The following is a 14,447-nucleotide window of genomic DNA, read 5'->3' as shown; positions in this document are numbered from 1 at the left end:
TGCAGCGGCCGCGCCATGCTCCGTGGCGGACTCTGCCTGCGGACCTGGACCACCAAAGTAGTGCCCCCCTTCGGCCGCTCGCGGGCCCCGGACCACCCGCCCACACTGCCCCAGCTCCGAATGTAGCCCCCCCCCCCTGCCCATGGATCGGCCCTCCCCCGACTGTGACGGCCCCGGACTGAGTTTGCAGCCACCATGCGAGGTTCCCGGACGACGTGAGCGAACGTAACCCACGCTGTCGGGAACTCGACCGGTTGGGGACGGAGCATCGTGGGGCGGACCTCAGGCAATGGCCTGAGGCCGTGGATAATCGGTGCGGCGTACTCCTAGAGTAAGTCGCTTTTCAGGGGGCGGAGAATACAAAAAACACTGCCGCTCCCGATATTGGCGCCAAAATGGATTCTCCACCCTGTCGATGAACACGATTTCGCCTTCGGGGAATGGAGAATCCAGCCCTTTGTCAACATATTGTTATAATTAGATGCTGCTTGACAAGTAAAATGTTACTAATGCCATGATTGTTCTTTGATAGGGTTTTGTCCATAAAAGGTGGGAAACCGTTAACTTGACTAATACTGTGTAAAGGTTCAGATGTGTTAGAGTCTTTTATACAGTGGATAAAATCACTTTCTTCATTCAATAGAATGCAGTATTTCAATATTAATGCATGGAGGGGACTCTGTGGTTTGGTTTTCAGTGACTTAATATCCAAATACTTGCTGAGCTGTTGAAGCACTCCTCTAATAGAACATACAACATACAGTGCTGAAGGAGGCCATTCAGCCCATCGAGTCTGCACTGACCCACTTAAGCCCTCACGTCCACCCTATCACCGTAACCCAATAACCCCTCCTAACCTTTTTGGACACTAAGAGCAATTTAGCATGGCCAATCCACCTAACCTGCACATCTATGGACTGTGGGAGGAAACCGGAGCACCCGGAGGAAACCCACGCAGACATGGGGAGAACGTGCAGACTCCGCACAGACAGTGACCCAGCGGGGAATCGAACCTAGGACCCTGGCGCTGTGAAGCCACAGTGCTATCCACTTGTGCTACCGTGCTGCCCCCAAAAAAGAGAGAAATTGAAGTCTGAAAGAAAACTAGCGAAAAATATACAAACATGGCAGCCTTTTTTTTTTACAAATTTAGAGTACCCAATTCATTTTTTCCACATAAGGGGCAATTTAGCGTGGCCAATCCACCTACCCTGCACATCTTTGGGTTGTGGGCGGGCAAACACGGGGATAATGTGCAAACATAGTATCCACTATGCACAGAACCAGTGAGCCATATAAACGCCGGGAAGTCTGAAATGCTCATGAAAAGAAAAATAAGCCATTCAAACTTCCCGTGACAAGATTGCCCCCACTTACAACTGTATAAAAATCTAATTCAAACACAGCCATTCATATTTTCATTGTGAAAAGGTTTGCTCCATTTAACATCATCTATCCAATATTGTCGAAATGATTATGAATTTCTGAATGTCCTACTACCTCTTTAATAATGGATTATGGCATTTTCTCAATGACAGACATTAGGCTAAGTAGTCTGTAATTTCCTGCTTTTTGTCTCTCTTCTTGAACATGATACTTTCTAATCTGCTGGAACTGTTCCAGATTCTATGGATTCATGGAAGATTAACATCAGTGTACTCACTATTGCTGCAATCATATCATTTAATTCCCTATAATCCAGGCTCTCACTCCAGCTTTAAGTTTAAAAAAATTATTCAATTGGATGTGGCTTTGTTGCCTATCCCTAATAGCCCTTGAATGCAAAGCTATTTCTGAGGGCAGTTAAGAGTCATCCACTTTGCTCTGGGTGCAGAGGTCATGGTAGGATTTGAACCCATTTCCCCAGGGCATTTGCCATTTTCTCCTCCTAACTTCCATTAATTTTCTGATTACTTTTTCTGTACTGATTAAGATTATTTTAAGTTCCTCCTTTCCTTTTGCTTCTTTGTTTGATTTCTACTATTCTCGGGGTGTCTTTTTCGTCTTCTACTGTGAAGATAGATAGAAAGTTGAAAGTTTCTGCCAATTCCTGATTTCCCATTATTAATTCCCCAGTCTCACCATCAGAGGGACAAATGCTCACTTTGGCTACTCTTTCCCTTTTTAATATGCGTGGAGAAAACATTGCCATAGGGCAGCACGGTGGCTCAGTGGTTAGCACAGCTGCCTCATGGCGCAGGGGTCCCAGGTTCGATCCCGGCTCTGGGTCACCGCCCGTGTGGAGTTTGCACATTATCCCCGTGTTAGCTCGCCCACAACCCAAAGATGTGCAGGGTAGGTGGATTGGCTACGCTAAATTGCCTCTGATGTGGAAAAACTGAATTGGGTACTCTAAATTTGTATAAAAAAAGGTTGCCATGTTTGTATATTTTTCACTAGTTTTCTTTCAGACTTCAATTTCTCCCATTTTTTACAAAGAACAAAGAAAAGTCCAGCACAGGAACAGGCCCATCGGCCCTCCAAGCCTGTGCCGACCATGCTGCCCGTCTAAACTACAATCTTCTACACTTCCTGGGTCCATATCCCTCTATTCCCATCCTATTCATGTATTTGTCAAGATGCCCCTGCATCTATTGTCCCTGCTTCCACCACCTTCTCCGGCAGCGAGTTCCAGGCACCCACTACCCTCTGTGTAAAAAAACTTGCCTCGTACATCTCCTCTAAACCTTGCCCCTTGCACCTTAAACCTATGCCCCCTAGTAATTGACCCCTCTGCCCTGGGAAAAAGCCTCTGACTATCCACTCTGTCTATGCCCCTCATAATTTTGTAGACCTCTATCAGGTTACCCCTCAACCTCCGTCGTTCCAGTGAGAACAAACCGAGTTTATTCAACCGCTCCTCATAGCTAATGCCCTCCATACCAGGCAACATCCTGGTAAATCTCTTCTGCACCCTCTCTAAAGCCTCCACATCCTTCTGGTAGTGTGGCGACCAGAATTGAACACTTTTTTGCATCCTTTGCTGGTTTCTAAAACTTCTCGATCTCCTGGCCTATTACTAATCTTTGCAGCATTTGTACATCTTTTCTTTCAATTAGACACCACCCTTAACTTCCTTTGTTATCTCCAGATTGTGCATCCTTCCAGTAGAGTCTTTTTTCCTCAATAAAATATATTTTTTGCGAGTTGTAAAATATTACCGTAAATATTTGCTACGACTGTCTTCCATTTCAACCAATTTACCCAGCCCACTTTCATCTACTCTGTCTTCATACCTTGCAGTTGCCTTTATTTAAATTTAAGGCACGACTTTTAGCCCAAATTTCTCACCCTCAAACCAAATGTTGAATTATATCACATTATGATTACTATTACCTTGATGAGCTTTTACTATGAGATCATTTATTAATCCTGTCTCATTGCACCTTGCTAGGTCTCAAATAGCCTGGTAGGGTCCATAGATTATCATAGAATTTATCATAGAATTTACAGTGCAGAAGGAGGCCACTCGGCCCGTCGAGTCTGCACCGGCTCTTGGAAAGAGCACCCTACCCAAGGTCAACACCTCCACCCTATCCCCATAACCCAGTAACCCCACTCAACACTAAGGGCAATTTTGGACACAAAGGGCAATTTATCATGGCCAATCCACCTAACCTGCACATCTTTGGACTGTGGGAGGAAACCGGAGCACCCGGCGGAAACCCATGCACACACAGGGAGGATGTGCAGACTCCGCACAGACAGTGACGCAACCCGGGATCGAACCTGGGACCCTGGAGCTGTGAAGCAATTGTGCTATCCACAATACCGTGCTGCCCCGTGCTGTCCAGAATGTATTATTCTAAAAAAACAGGCCTGAATACACTTTATGAACTCATACTTTGCCAACTTGATTGGTCCAAGCAATATGAAAATTAAACTTGCCCATGATATTTCAGTACCCTTCTTACAAACCCCCATTATTTCTTGATTTATACTCTTCCTATAGCGTAACCCATTCCCACCAGTGACATCTTTTCTTTGCTATTTCTTATCTCCACCCAAAATTATTCGGCTTCTACATCAGTGTGAGGGTTGTGGAGGAGACCAGGAAGACATTTGAACTCGACAATAATGCAGCCACCTGAGAGGATTAATTCGCCATTGACCACAATATTATACTGCCTGTGTGATTTTTAGGTCGGCGGATGGGTAACATGGGCATGCGGCCAATACGTTTTTGCAGTTCATTCATCCAAGGGATGGATAAAAGGGGGCTGGAGCAGCGGCAGGCAGATGAGATATGAGTTTTTGGGAGTTCATTTAGGGGTTGTTTTAGAGCATTTTGAGTGTTTTCTCTGCATTCTTTGGAGGATTCAGCATGTAGTCTGGAGCCTTCACGACATTGCTGTCCTCTGATATCTGAGATTTGCATCCCTCTGGCATCTTCTGTGCATGGGTCAGCCCCATTTGCATCTCTGCAGAACAGTATAGTCTGCTCAGGTACAAGCACCTCTTCTGAGTAGAAATATGGGACAAAGCGGAGACCAGGTCATCACAGACATCATTCAGAGAAGAGATACAGGCACAGGGAAAGGAGGACATCCCCACTATTCAGCTGCCAGGCTGTTCAGGCGGCGAACTAACTACCTTGATGTTACCGAGGTCCAGTGCTGCAGGAGGCTTCATCTTTCAAGAGAAGCTGTCATGACCAGATGATTGGGTGTGAGTTAGCCCCCAATTATGTGGGTGGACACCCAATGCTCATGGCTCAGAAGGGCACTGCTTTTATGCCTCCAGATCGTTCCAGGGCTCTGTGGGTGATTTTTATGGAGCTCCCAGTCAACTACACACAGCTGTGTCAAGCTGGTGACTGACGCTCTGTTCAGGCAGGTGAGAATATTCATTCACTTCAGGATGGGTCATGTCAGCGAGGTTGAGCAGGCCAGAGGCTTCACTACAATTGCAGGGTTCCCCCGCAACCTGGGTGTCATTGATCACACCCATGTGGCCATCAAGGCACCAGTCGGACAGCCGGATGCCTTTGTTGACAGGAAGGGTTTCACTTCATGAATGCTTAAATAGTTTGTGACAACAAGATCCAGATTTACAGATCTGTGCAAGGTACCCTGGCAGATCCGAGGATGCCTTCATTCTACGCCACTCACAAGTGCCAAGGCTGTTCGCGGCTTCAGCTCACCTCGATGGATGGTTGATTGGTGACAAGGTCTATCCTTTGTAAAGGTGGCTGACGGCAGAGGAGAGATACAAGCGCGGCCATGTATCTGCAAGCGCGGTGGTGGGGAGGACCACTGGCCTGCTGAAAATTAGATTTCAGTGGCTGGACCGTCCAGGTGTGACCTGCAGTAACCTCCAGAGTGAACGTCTGCTGTGCTCTTTACAATTCCCCTCTCTCTCTCACTCTCTCTCTCTCTCTCTCTCTCTCTCTCGGGGAACCACTGGAGCAGGAGGATACTGAGACAGGTGCACCAGCTTCAGTTGAGGAAACCAACGACGACTCAGATGCAAAGCCTGGGCAGGCTGGTGGCAAGGACGAAGAGGCTGATCTAAGAAACCTTCCGGGAGGCGGAGACACCAGGGAGGCCTTGATGCAGTGTTCCTTCAGCTGGTCTGGCATGGCCTACCTTCTGTTCAAGTCCATGGGCATTACCTCCCTCCCAAACATCTCACATAACACCATCCCATTAGCCCAATGCAGCATCATAGCCTTGGTAATAATGTATTTTTAAAAGCTCACAAATTATGTTACAGTTATATAGAATGTTGGTTAGGCCACATTTGGAATACTGTGTCCAATACTGGCCACCGCACTACCAGAATGACTTGGAAGCTTTGGAGAAAGTACAGAAAAGGTTTACCAGGATGTTGCCTGGTATGCAGGGTATTAGCTATGAAGAGTGTATTGTGTTGGGTGCTCTGGATCCGTGGAACACATACAGGTCACTAACACTTGAATTAGTGCAACACTATTTTATTGAATCATTAACTGTTGTAACATACTTTGACTGTGGGTTAACACGATACTAGCTTTAACTAAAGACCTTTGCCTTGTCCTAACCAGTCGATGCACTCAGCACATGGTGAATGTCTGTGCTGCAGGCTGTGAGATCTGTCCTCCTAGCTAGCTGCAGCTCGAATGAGCTGGAACTCTGATGCCCCCTGTCTTTATAGTGCATGTGCTCTTACTGGTGATTGGCTGCGGTGTTGTGTGTGTTGATTGGTCCCACTGTGTGTCCATCAGTGTGTGTCTGCACCATGATATACTGGTGTATATTATGACATCCCCCTTTTATAAAAGAATGTACCTGTGTGGCAATAAATAGTGTATGGTGAGAATGTCCCTGACTACGTGTGTGCGAAATATTTACAGGACTATGTACATGAGAACTAAGCTATTTACATGGGAAGGTGCCTGGTGCAGAAAAACAGTGTGTCACAAGAATAACAAGATGAACACTATGTATAAACCATGTAAACGATTAAACGGAAGAACAGAACAAATCAGAAAGACCACAAAGTTCACAAATTAAGTCTCTGAGGTGGGCAACGAATTCTGGTTGACCGCCTCAAGGGTGGATCGGGAGCCGCCGGCTGAGGAGCGGGCTGGACTGAGTCAGAGTGAGGATGGTGCAGAGTGACCGGGATCTCTGCATAGTCCATGGCAGGGTCAGCAGGAGGGCGAGGCGACACTGGAGGATCACGTAGCGAGCGCGGAACGAAACGAAGGGCGCGTCGATTGCAGCGTAGAATGGGCCATCCGGTAGACGAACCAGGAACTAGCAGGGGGCCACCTGCCGAAGGACCACAGCGGTTGCAGACCAGCCACCATCTGGAAGATGGATGGGGACGTTGTCATCTGGAGCCAGAGCAGGGAGATCAGCTGCTCGGGAGTCATGAGCCGCCTTGTGCTGTGCACGAGACTGCTGTATCCGTCGAAGGACCGGAACGTGGTCGAAGTCTGGGACATGAATGGACGGAACCGTGGTCCTCAGGGTGTGACCGATGAGCAACTGGGCTGGCGACAGGCCGGTAGACAGTGGGGCAGAGCGATAAGCCAGCAAGGTGAGATAGAAATCGGACCCAGCATCGGCAGCCTTGCAGAGGAGCCGTTTGACTATGTGGACGCCCTTCTCCGCTTTGCCGTTGGATTGGGGGTACAGCGGACTGGATGTCACACGTGCAAAATTGTACCGCCTGGCAAAGTTGGACCATTCCTGGTTTGCGAAGCAGGGGCCATTGTCCGACATAACCATGAATGGGATGCCGTGTCGAGCAAAGGTGTCCTTACAGGCACGGATGACTGCAGACGATGTTATGTCGTGCAACCGTATCACCTCCGGGCAATTTGAAAAGTAGTCCACCATCAGGACATAGTCTCCACCCAGCGCGTGGAACAGGTCGATGCCCACCTTGGTCCAAGGTGACGTGACCAACTCATGGGGCTGCAGGGTCTCACGTGTTTGGGCCGGCTGGAAGCGCTGACAAGTGGGGCAGTTGAGCACTGTGTTGGCTATGTCCCGGGCACGTCGGCGGCACTTTTCCACGCCAAGATGGCCCTCGTGTAGCTGTTCCAGGATGAGCTGCGCATGCCATGCGGGATGACAATGCGGCCCAGTTTCAGAAGAACCCCGTCTACTACCGCCAGATCATCTCTGACGTTATAGAACTGAGGGCATTGGCCCTTGAGCCACCCGTCTGTTAGGTGGCGCATGACACGCTGTAGCAAAGGGTCAGCCGCCGTCTCACGGCGAATTTGGACGCGGCGTTCATCCGTGGCAGGTAGATTGGAGGCCATGAAGGCCACATGGGTGTCAACCTGGCAGACGAATCCCGCTGGGTCACACGGAGTGTTGACTGCCCTGGAGAGAGGGTCATCAATGATGAGGTCTTTGCCTGGGGTGTATACCAGCTGGAAGTCGTATCGCCGGAGCTTGAGAAGAATACGCTGGAGGCGAGGCAGCATGTCGTTCAAGTCTTTCTGTAATATATTGACCAACAGGCGATGGTCGGTCTCGACGGTGAATTGAAGTCCGTACACATAGTCGTGAAACTTATCAAGACCGGTCAGAAGGCCCAGGCACTCCTTTTCTATCTGCGCGTAATGCTGTTCCGTGGGGGGTCATGGCGCGTGACGCATATGCAACGTGGGCCCATGATGAGGCCTCATCGCGTTGCAGGAGCACTGCCCCAATGCTGAATTGACTGGCATTGGTCGAAATTTTGGTCTCTTTTGCTGGATCAAAGAAAGCTAAGACCGGGTCCATTCGCGCTCGTGGGGAGGGAGCCATTGGAAGTCTGTCGTCTTCCTGACCAGGTTCCTGAGAGCCGTGGTATGAGAGGCGAGGTTAGGGATGAACTTCCCTAAAAAGTTGACCATGTGCAGAAATCGGAGGACAGCCTTCTTGCTCTCTGGTGTTTTCATGACTGTGGTAGCAGCCACCTTGTCCGCATCCGGCCGCACACCCAACTGGGAGATGTGGTCCCCGAGGAACTTGAGTTTCTGTCTGACCAAAAGAGCATTTGGCCCTGTTGAGGCGTAGGCCCTGCTCACGTATGCGTTTGAATACGCGCTGGAGGCGACTGACATGCTCCTGAGGGGTGGTGGACCAAATGATTATGTCATCGACATAGACGCGAACACCTTCAATGCCTTCAATCATTTGTTCCATGATCCTATAGAACACTTCTGAAGCCGATATGATCCCAAACGGCATCCTGTTGTAACAATATCTGCCAAAGGGGGTATTGAATGTACAGTTTCCTGCTGGATTTGTCGAGCTGGATTTGCCAGGATCCTTTTGAGGCGTTGAGTTTGGTGAAGAGCTTGGCGCGAGCCATCTCGCATGTGATCTCTTCGCGCTTGAGAATTGGATAATGCTCCCTCATGATATTGTGATTTAGGTCCTTGGGATCAATGCAAATTCTCAATTCGCCGGAAGGCCTTTTCACACATACCATGGAACTGACCCAGTCGGTTGGTTCCGTAACTCTGGAGATCACTCCTTGGTCCTGGAGGTCCTGCAGCTGCTGCTTGAGGCGGTCCTCAAGGGGTGCTGGAACCCTGCGAGGTGAATGCACCACAGGCATGGCATTCTGTTTCAATAAGATCTTGTAGGTATATGGGAGCGTGCCCATGCCTTCGAAGACGTGGTGCTAGTGGAGGATGGCGTCGAGTTGCGCCCTGAAGTCAGTGTCCTGAAAGGCAGACGTGTCATCAGGAGAGAGAGAGTGAACTCTCTGAACTAGGTTCAACCGCTTGCATGCCTGCGCACCAAGCAGGGAGGCTTTGGAGGAGCCCACGATTTCTAAAGGAAGGATGGCTTTGTGTGACCTGTGTGTCACTTCAAGTTGGCACGAGCCGCTACAAGCAATGACATTGCCATTGTAATCTAATAGCAGGCAGGCTGATGGAAGGATGGCTGGTTTGACACGAAGGCTTTGGAAGTCAGACCGCGCAATGAGATTGGCGGAGACACCAGTGTCCAGGCAGAATCGTATTTGGGACCGGTTGACGGTCAGGGTGGCACACCACTCATCGTCTGGATCGATGCTGTATACCGACAGCGGCTGGTGTCTTTGCTTCGGGGACAGCCAGTTTTTTGTCACAACACCGACTCGAAAAAGCGCCTTCGGGTCCTCGGTGTCACTGCTGTGTGGGAGGTCTGCATCGGACTTGGTGACCGTGGGTTGAATTGCCCGGACATTCCTGCGAGGCTGGCTGAAGCGATATGAATTGGCAGGCTGAGCTGCTCGGCAGAAGGCAGCACAGTGGCCAAGTCTGCCACATCTTAGGCATTGTTGAGATTTGGCAGAGCATTGCCGTTTTAAATGGGTGGAGTCACAGTTGCCGCACGTCGTAGCGTCAGCACGTTCGCTGCGCCACCGCGCATGCGCAGTGCGGTCAATCATGGTGCGCGCCTGCACATTCTGTTCTTCGACGTCGCCGTCCCCTCGTTTGGTGCGCACAAGCGCGCGAAATGGCCACCCTCATCCAGGCTGAGGCCCTGGAGATTCTCAATCACTTGGACCCGTTCCGCCTCGTGGGGACATTGCCGCGTCGTTTCAGCCGCTTGTATGTGGGAATACCGATTCGTGGCGTTTTCGTGTAAGACACAGGTCTCAGTGGCGGTCGCTAGGGTGAGCTGAGTTGCTGTCGTAGGGGGTCCTACTGAACACCGAAAATGATCTGGTCGTGTATCATGGAGTCGGAGGTGGGCCCGTAGCTGCAAGACTGCGCAAGGATGCGGAGGTGCGTGAGAAAGGATTGGAAAGGTTCATCCTTACCCTGCAAACGCTGTTGGAACACGTAGCGCTCGAAACTTTCATTCACCTCTACCCTGCAGTGAGTGTCAAACTTGAGGAGGACCATCTTGAACTTTGTTTTATCTTCATCATTCGCAAAGGTGAGAGAATTGAAATTGTGGATGGCATTGTCTCCGGCCGTGGAGAGGAGGAGAGCAATCTTCCTGGTACGCGAGGCGTCCTCCCTGTCTGTGGCCTCAAGGAAGAGCTGGAAGCGTTGTTTGAATATCTTCCAGTTGGCCCCTAGGTTGCCGACGATGCGGAGCGGCGGTGGCGGGCTGATGTTGTCCATGTTGCAGGATGACGGAATGCTGGCGGAAGGCAGATCACTTGCAGGTAGGTCTAAGAAGTGCTAATATCCCTCAACTCCTGGTATCATGTTGTGTTGGGTGCTCTGAATCCGTGGAACATACAGGTCACCAACACTTGAAATAGTGCAACACTATTTTATTGAATCATTAACTTGTAACATACTCTGACTGTGGGTTAACATGATACTAGCTTTAACTAAAGACCTTTGCCTTGTCCTAACCAGTCGATGCACTCAGCACATGGTGAATGTCTGTGCTGCAGGCTGTGAGTTCTGTCCTCCTAGCTAGCTGCAGCTCGAATGAGCGGGAACTCTGATGCCCCCTGTCTTTATAGTGCGTGTGCTCTAACTGATGATTGGCTGGGTGTTGTGTGTGTTGATTGGTCCCACTGTGTGTCCATCAGTGTGTGTCTGCACCATGATATACAGGTGTATATTATGACAGAGTGATTGAATAAACTCGGGTTGTTCTCTCTAGAGAGACGGAGGCTGAAGGGTGACCTGATATAGATGTTTATAAAATTATGAGGGATATAGATAGGGTGAACAGTTGGAGGTTTTTCCCAGGGCGGAAATGACAATTACAAGGGGGCACAAGTTCAAGGTGAGAGGGGATAGGTTCAGTGGAGATGTGCGGAGGAAGTTTTTTACGCAGAGGGTGGTGGTGGCGGCCTGGGATGCACTGCCAAGTGAGGTGATTGAGGCAGATACATTAGCGACCTTTAAGACTTATCTGGATAGACACATGAACAGACAGGGTATAGAGGGATACAGGCGTTTGGTCACGATAGGACACGTGATCGACGTAGGCTAAGAGGGCCTGTTCCTGTGCTGTATTGTTCTTTGTTCTTATTGACGTTTTACATTTTGGAGAATAACACAACAAAGTTACAAAATAATACATTGCTGTAAGAGAGAAGAAGAAACTGGCTTAATATACACGAGTACAGAATGGAACAGGAGAACAACATCACAACTGGATCAATATAATCATTAGACAAAATTAAGTACTCATGTGGCCCCACGAAAGACCAAGGGTGGAGCAGGATAAAGGTATGATAAAACGGTGCCCACCCTCCGACGCCGCACAAGTCCACAACCATCACAAGAAATCAGGATAAATTTCCCACGGCATAATCGGGCACGCAGCAATGTACAACTCCCTTGACCCTAGCATCGCAAGAGGCATCAATGACCCAGTGCCGCTTCCTCTCGTCTGATATCAGATTTATCTGCACCCAATGTAGAAGCCAAGAACAGAGTCATCATTCCCACCCTTTCAAAAGAACAAAAGAAAATACATGAAAACTCCAGTTCTAAGGGGATTTATATTCATGCCACACAATAATAATAATAATCTTTATTGTCACAAGTAGGCTTACATTAACACTGCAATGAAGTTACTGTGAAAAGCCATCACATTCCGGCGCCTGTTCGGGTACACGGAAGGAGAATTCAGCATGTCCAAACAACCTAACAGCACGTCTTTTGGGACTGTGGGAGGAAACCGGAGCACCCAGTGGGAACGCACGCAGACACAGGGAGAATTTGCAGTGTCCGCACAGACAGTGACCCAAGCCGAGAATCGAACCTGGGACCCTGGCAATGCAACTTAGCCCCAATCCAGGCCCAAAGCAAAACAAAAATCATTCCGTACATTTATGGAGAGAGGACCGGCAACAACATAATTGGATTATGTTCAAACCTTCCGGGCCTCCCATAGAAGAAAAACAAGGAAGAAAGAACAAGAACCACCAAAACTAACCCATTGGATATCAAAGGATCAGGACCCAACCCAGACTACATACTTTCCTGGTGCCCACCATGCACCCACCAACAAGGAGACGAACAGGCCGCTCAATCAACAAGAAGACATCCCACCCCTCAGGGGAATAACAGGATACCCGATCCCAGGATCCTGCACACCCGGGAAACAAATCCCAACCTCTCCGGCCCCCGCAGAAAAGGAAGCAACTGGTTATTAGCCACTGCACCAGGCCTGGCCCAGCCCAGCAACACCCAAAACACAAGAAACTATACCACCAGGACCTCCAACGCACCCCAAAAAACCTACACCTCATTCAAGCCAGCACTCTTTCAACCCCATCCAAGGCAATGCACCATCCCCACTCACATTAAAGAGAAAAGGATAACTACTCCAGCCCTAGCCGGAGGGGTCCCGAACCACGGGAGAGGAAGAACTGACAAGGCATCTAACAATTTGATGTCCTGGGAGGAAGGGCCGATTCCCTCCTCCCCGGCACCACAAGAACACCCCCCCCCCCGCCCCCTTCAACCTACTGGGCCAGAACAGGATAAGAACCAGCACAATGCTCACCCAGATGAAGAAAAGAAGAGACAAAGAGCCCCAAGGAGGGAATGCCAAGACTAACTCAAAGCAACCGCCATCGCAGAAAGGATCCCAGAGCAACCTTTCTTCCCAACAACGAACCATAATTACTGGTCATACCTGTGCCAATAATACACATCACGTTTGAATAGTTCATTCGAGCAGGCATTGTCGAACCTGGGGGCGCGACCCGCGAGTTGGTCCGGGCGGGTGTCGGGAGGGTTGCGGAGGCGTCCGTCACGGTGCTCCCAATCGCGCAAATCTGCGCGCAACAGCTGCAGCAGCCGGCTGTTAATAATGCCGGCTGCAAGGGGCCTTCAAAATGGCCACGAACATGTAAAAAAATGCGACTGCACTGCGCATGTGTGCCCGATCATCGGTGCGCATGCGCAGTGCGGACACTTCTTTTTAAACGGCGACAGCTTTTTGTTTTACAAGTTCGGGGCAATTTTCATTTTATTCATTTTTTTTTTACAATTTCGGGGGGGGGGGTTTATTTGATAAAATTTTACAGGATAAAATGCATAACTTTGGACAGATGGAGACTCCATACTTTCCGACACCGGAAGGCTTTACCTTCATCCAACAGGTTCCATTGGGGGAGCGTGTACGAGGGCCAAAGGGACCCAAAATTATTTCCTCCATTTTTGTCAGCAGCAAACAAGGTAAGAGAAAATGGTGGGGCACACAGGTTGGCCGGCGTGGGTCGCGAAGGTCGGCCGGCGCGGGTCGCGAAGGTCGGCCGGGTTGTGTCCCGAAGGTTGGCCGGTTGGTAAAAATGGGTCCCCGGAACAAAAGTTTGAAGAACACTGCAATCAAGGAGTAAATAGAGAGACACAATCGGAGCAAGAAAAGTAACTCAACCCCACGGAAGAGTCAGTAGGAACCCAATGCATCCCAGGTTTAAAATAAAATTCTGCCCAGGCCATCGAAGGATCAAGTCCGTGTTCTTAAATTCAGCATAATAAATAAATCCCAAAAAACCTCGAGACGAATTAGCTCTAACTGGGGCGGCTATCCTCCATCACAGACAAAACTAACCCTACCAACCTTAACATTCACCCCAACCCAGCTCCACTCGGCTTCTTTGAAAGGAGTGACACTGCACAAATAACACTTCTCATAATTGACTCAATATGATTTAGATAGATCAGGATAATCAACGAACGGTACAGCCCCTCACGGACTCATTTCGCACTTCCTGCAGGAAAAAATACAGGAACAATATTCAACAACATGATTAGCAGGGAGTAATGTCCAGGATAACAAAAGAACTGCAGGATAAAAGCATCTTCCATGTTACACGAGAAGGCAAAGGGTAAAGTAGAATCAACAAGCACTCTTCAGAATCTTTCAAGGATTCCAATGATCAAAGCAAGAGACACTATCACTTCCACCATGCCGTCTCACCGACGTCCACCTGGCCCACAGCCTAGGCCCTGGCCGGGGGGAATGACGAAACCAGCCCAGCCATCTCCGAACCCTCATGACAAGCATCAAAAACAGGACAATACAGGACCA

At 49.3% G+C, this 14,447-nt stretch overlaps 1 protein-coding gene across 2 annotated transcripts in view; it reads left to right on the top strand.

Annotated features, from left to right (window-relative positions):
* sting1 (stimulator of interferon response cGAMP interactor 1) overlaps window positions 1–14,447 on the top strand; it is an 83,209-nt gene that overhangs the window by 63,878 nt on the left and 4,884 nt on the right. The gene's annotated exons all lie outside the window — the stretch shown is intronic.

Source organism: Scyliorhinus torazame, chromosome 7 (assembly GCF_047496885.1).
Source record: "Scyliorhinus torazame isolate Kashiwa2021f chromosome 7, sScyTor2.1, whole genome shotgun sequence".
NCBI classification, from domain to species: Eukaryota; Metazoa; Chordata; class Chondrichthyes; order Carcharhiniformes; family Scyliorhinidae; genus Scyliorhinus; species Scyliorhinus torazame.
This window is presented reverse-complemented; position numbering and strand designations above follow the sequence as displayed.